The sequence below is a fragment of the Babylonia areolata genome, chromosome 1 (genome assembly GCF_041734735.1).
Source record: "Babylonia areolata isolate BAREFJ2019XMU chromosome 1, ASM4173473v1, whole genome shotgun sequence".
In the NCBI taxonomy this organism is placed as follows: Eukaryota; Metazoa; Mollusca; class Gastropoda; order Neogastropoda; family Buccinidae; genus Babylonia; species Babylonia areolata.
Window position 1 is genome coordinate 31,309,921 of NC_134876.1, and position 5,810 is coordinate 31,315,730.

Genomic DNA, 5,810 nt, shown 5'->3' on the forward strand with positions numbered 1-5,810 from the left:
TGCTACTCAATAGTTGAAGCAGCAACAGCAACAGCCATAGCAGTAGTAGTAGTAGTAGTAGTAGTCTCGTCATAGCAGCAGTGGTAGTAATACGGCGGCAGATGTTACAGCAACAGTAGTAGCAGTGATAGTTGAATTCTTTTTCTCCTTCTTCTTCTTCTTCGTCTTATTATTATTATTACTATTACTACTACTAGTAGTAGTAGTACTACTACTACTACTATCATTATTATCACCATCATCATCATCATTATATGATATCAACCATAGAGCATTAACTAGTACGCGTTCAGAAGCAGTAGTTTAAATCATGTTGCTTATTGCCCAGCCTACCGCAAGAGGTCATTTGATGGATAAGCAGCAGCAGCAGCAGCAGCAGTAGTAGTAGTAGTAGTAGTAATAGTAGCAGTAGTAGCAGTAGTAGTATCAACAGAAACACCAGCAGCAGCATTAACAGATGTAGGCCTATGTCACAAGTTAAAGAAAAATAATTAATTTCACTTGCAATATCATTTGAAAAAAAAAATCACCGTGACAGTGTTTCACTATACTTAACCTTTTCCTCAAACTCACATTTCAAAAAAGAACCCTCTCTCTGTCTCTCTCTCTCATATATATATATATATATATATATATATATATATGTGTGTGTGTGTGTGTGTGTGTGTGTGTGTGTGTACATATAAATATCGACCTATGTGTCTATCATTTTGTGTGTGTGTGTCTGTCTGTCTGTCTATACCTATCTATGTATCTGTCTATATCTATCTGTATCTATTTTCGTTCCAGCACTACTCTTCCTCTCTCCCATTCCTGCAAAGGAAAGCATTTTAATGAACGTATTGTGTAAAATCACCATTATTTCATATGTATCGTCTGTGGTTTGATCAGTCTCTGTTCCTTGTGTACCTGTCGGGGTGAAAAAAAAAAAAAAACCAAAAAAAACAGCAACAATTATAGGAGACCTAAATCTTAATATGGAAAAGTTTCTTCAACTATGTTGTGGTATGTCGGCCAGTTTGTTCCGCTGCATGACTGTTTTACTCACATACAAAATGAAATGATAAGCACAATAATCACTGTCCGCTAAAATAAGAATGTCTGAGCGCGTTAATGGAATTCTCCAACATACTGTATAATCAAGGAACAGAAACATCCGCAAATATAGAATTTGTGTTCGTTTGTTTTTGTTTTTTGTTTGTTTGTTTGTTGTTGTTGTTGTTGTTTTTTGTTGTTGTTTTGTTGTTGTTGTTTTTGGAGGGGGGTTATGGGGGGGCGGGGGCGGGGGGTAGGGGGGGGGGGGAGGAGGCATTCGCTTTCAATCTCCTCACCACGCGTCCTTAAGTCGTGTTCACAAACCTAAGATTTGTCGAGTGTTATTGGTCCACTTCCATATGTATATATATATATATATATATATATATATATATATATGTGTGTGTGTGTGTGTGTGTGTGTGTGTGTGTGTGTGTGTGTGTGTGTGTGTGTGTGTGTGTGTGTGTGGAGAGAGAGAGAGAACACTGAACTGTTTTAATGAAAAGGCCATTGGCCCATGTCAATTGGGGTGGTTACAAGTAAATGCAGAGGTACAACACAAACATAACACTATTAGCAACGTACTTTCAAAGCTTTGTCTGGGAATACAGCCAAGCGCATGACCAATGATTTGTTTTCACTTACAAAAAGCAATGCCATATTAAACAAAGACGGAGTATTATAATACTTAGAGGGGATATACTGTTGTCTCAGGTCAGCATATTGAGGGCATTGTAACACAAAGTGGACTTCTGTTTCTTTTTGAAAATCACAGAAAGGACAAGACAGCTCATCATCTGTTGCATTACGTTTAAAACGTAATTTATGTGTATTGAGTTGTGACACACCGAGTCGTAAACTTATTAAGCTAATTCTGGGTTGAATATGTTTCAGCTCCAACAAATATGGTGAAAGTACAAGACTACTTTTAAAAGTACGATATAGAGAGAAACGCTCACTGTCTGAAAGCTGTAAATACCAACGTTCTTTGTATTCGTTTACCAGCCTGTTTTTCAATGTGCTTAGAAATTCATTTTCATTTCCGACCCCCTGATTCTCCCAAACCTCCTGAAATCCATATTTATGCAACAAGAAACAAACAGATGTGGCCCATGTATTCCGATTCTGCTGATGGATAAATAGCAACATTTTATAGACAGAGGGAGAGAGAGATATATATGTTTATTTATTTATTTATTTATATGACTTCTAAATTACCACCGATCTCTGTTGGAAAAACAGAATTTCAGTCATGAAAAAGATCCTGGACTGCGTATGTGTTCTGACTAAAACTGTTGGAGCTAAAAAATAAAATAGATAAATAGATAATAGAAATGGCCTGTTTGGTCATATTCATGCTGATTTAGCGTTGTCAGTCAGTGTGGTAAGTTTGCGTGGGCGTTGAAGAATATAATCATTTTCTGTCAGTCTCAGGCGATCACATTTTTGGCAAAATTAAAATCAAGAGCAGAAGGCTGTGAGCGGCTGGAGAACAGTGAAGGAAGTGTGATGGGGATGATGGGCTGGAAAATGGCACTTTGACACAAAGTATACTGCTGCAAAAACATTATTTTTTCTGTCCTGTATATGAACCCTTGCCTCTACTGGCATACCTACCTCCCCACTGCGCAGTGTTGGTCAGTTTCAGGTTCGGGAACTTTGGGCAATACTCGTCATTATTTTTAAATCAGAACAGGCACCACTGAACACCACCGAAGTGACTCAGCAGCAGTGCAGGGTCTCCTCTGGTGTGTGGCCTCCTGGCGACCTAACATCGATGGTTCCCTGCGGACTGCCGACGCTGAAACTGTGACGGACGAACCCGGGTGTGGCCGTGTATGGAGGAATCTAAATAAGCGGCGTGGGAGTAATGCCACTGAAACGGTGCAGATGATGGGGCAGCAAAATTTTTTTTTTTTTAATTTAAAAATAAAAAAAATAAGATAAAATAAAATACTCGTCATTATCTGCCGAAAAAAAATCGACTGCGTGATCCCAGTCTTCCCAATGAACCTAAGCATTGCTCACTTCTATCTGAGGTAATTGGAGGGAGGGGTATCTAGAGCGAAAAGTCCCACAATGTTGAATTAATTCTGATAGGGTTCGAAGCCACTGATTATTTAATATATATATATATATATATATATATATATATATATATATATATATATATATATATTAATAATAAAATAATTATATTAAAAAAATAAGAAGAAAAATATTTCTGGATCAGTGGTTTGCAGCCCACTGACGCCCAGTCGTCATTCTGTGACATCCAATAAATGACTGCGAAGTCCAGCATTATTAGCGACTGGCTTTATAACCCACTGACAAGTCTGTGTGTGTGTGTGTGTGTGTGTGTGTGTGTGTGTGTGTTTTATTTTATTTTTTGTTGTTGTTTGTTTTTTTGGGGGTTTTTTTGGTGTTTTTTTGTTTGTTTTTTGTCGCCACTACCAACCCCTTGCCTCATTTACAGATGGAAACAGTCACGATCGACCTCTCTCTCTCTCTCTCTCTCTCTCTCTCAGGTCGTCACCGCATGACGGCTCTATACGGTCGCCACGTGCATGCCCCACCCGCTGTTCAGTCAGGGCGCGCTGCACTCTTCCGGTTGACAAATCCAGACACCGGCTGGAAAAGGAAACGTCGCTGTGGGCTGGTGGTAAAGAACCTAGCGGTGGGCGTGTAATGGAATTAAGCTTTGGCACCTCAGCGAACCCTCCACCCTCCTACCCAACCCAACCCAACCCAACCCAACCCGATATCCGGCCGTCCCCTCTCTCTCCGGACTTGCTGAAACAAGCAACTGGGGCCGCTAATGTTGTGTGGTGGTAATGTGGTAGTGGTGGTTACGTGGTGTTGTAATCAATATATTGTCTGGTTAGCTTTTTTCTATTCCTCCCCCCCCCCTTCCCGTCACCTCCACACCCCACTCCCCGCCCCTGCCCCCCTCACCCCCTCTCTTTTTAAAACAAAAGTGAGCTTGAATCGCGAACTGACGAGTTGTGTCTGTCTGTATGCAGGATCTGTTAACGTTGTCTGGAGGACGAGGGTCATTGTCTGTGATGATTGTGCATTAACAACGTCTGTGTGTGTGTGTGTGTGTGTGTGTGTGTGTGAGAGAGAGAGAGAGAGAGAGAGAGAGAGAGAGAGAGAGAGAGCAAGCGGTATTTGTTAAAATAGTTCTGAAGTTTGATAAAGAGCAAGAGAGAGAGAAAGAGAGGGCGGGGTGGGGGTGGGGGTGGGGAGTGGCTTTCACATTTGTTTCCATTTTCATTTTTAGATGGCAAATAGGAAAAAAAAAAAAATAGTGCAATTTCATTCAAAAAAGGCAAATGAAAATTGCATCAGGCACGTATGTGTAAGGTGATGTATGTAGAACTGGCATCTATTGTGTTTCTGTTGACTGACCCATTAAGGAGGGATCAGGCTGGGCTCTCGGTCATTCCACCAAAACCTTAACCCTCCCCTCTTCTAGCTCTCTCTCTCATTATATATCATAGTAGGTACAGAGTGACGGGAAATGTGAAGGGAGAGGGGAAGGAGTTGGCAGAAGTGTATCGCCGCGGCAGTTGTATAAGTGAAACGGAACTGGCTAATTTGTGTAGAACTGTTTCCATGTCTTAAAATCATTTCAGCACCACGGTATGTATCTTTACTTTGCGTCCAAAAAACAACAAAAACCAGCTACCAACAATCTAACCTCTCCCTAACCCCCCCCCCCCCCCCCCCCCTCTCTCTCTCTCTCTCTCTCTCATCTATTACCTTCTTTCTGTGTGTCCAGCACCCCGGTGGAATCGTGGTCAGTATCCCCACCTGTCAGCAATGACCGTGGGAGTCCGGGGTTCGAGTCCCCGTCGGGGTTACTTTTTTGCCAACGGCCATACCACGTTGAAAACATGCGGTTCTCGTCCGATCACCGAAGTTAAGCAACATCGGGCCCGGTTAGTACTTGGATGGGTGACCGCCTGGGAACACAGGGTGCTGTTGGCAACCTTTGCTGCTGGTCAGGCATCTGCTTGGCAGATGTGGTGTAGCGTATATGGATTTGTCCGAACGCAGTGACGCCTCCTTGAGCTACTGAACTGAACTGAACTGTGTGTCCTTCTTTTCCTTCCTCTATTGCCTCCTTTTGCTTTCTTTCCTCTCTTTTCTTATTCATTCCCAGTCCTGGTCAGACTGTAATGACCAGCAGGGCGATCTTGAACACCACCGTGTCTTTTTGTTAAAATCAAACCATCGACAGTTACAAGGAAATCTCTGAGACGGAAAATGTTTGGCCGATCCGATTTGTAAAGAACTGTGTTGAAGACTTCATTCACTTTTCCTTTTTGTTTCTTCCAGCTGTGCGATACAACGTACATTGTAAACGATATGTACCGCTGTATTAGGCTACTAACGATTCCCATCTCTTTTTTTAAGTCTCTTTGCAATGTCAGTAAAAACCTGCCTTGAAACAGCTTCACAAAGTCGCTTTGTGGAATGTATTTTTGGACGTATGAAAAAAAAATCAGACAAAAATGTTTAACGTTTTCTGTCCGATACATAGTCTGTTGTGTGCTGTTGGAACTATACGCCTTTCACGTCTCATTACTGTGTGGATCAGGGAGCTTGAAAAGACTGAATGAAAACTGTTGTCACACAGTGTGTAAGACTGCATACATATTTCCATTTACCAGATTATTTTGATGAATTTTGTATATTGCGGTATGTCTAAAATCGCATTAACTAAACAACAAGAACGACAAAAGCAATTCTAAATTTAAAAAGAAAGG

General features: G+C 41.3%; 1 non-coding gene across 1 annotated transcript; it reads left to right on the forward strand.

Annotated features, from left to right (window-relative positions):
* The first annotated feature begins 4,908 nt into the window (after positions 1–4,908).
* On the forward strand, positions 4,909–5,028 carry LOC143294786 (5S ribosomal RNA). The gene has a single exon (XR_013056932.1). It is a non-coding gene; the product is annotated as a 5S ribosomal RNA (ribosomal RNA).
* Positions 5,029–5,810: the final 782 nt, after the last annotated feature.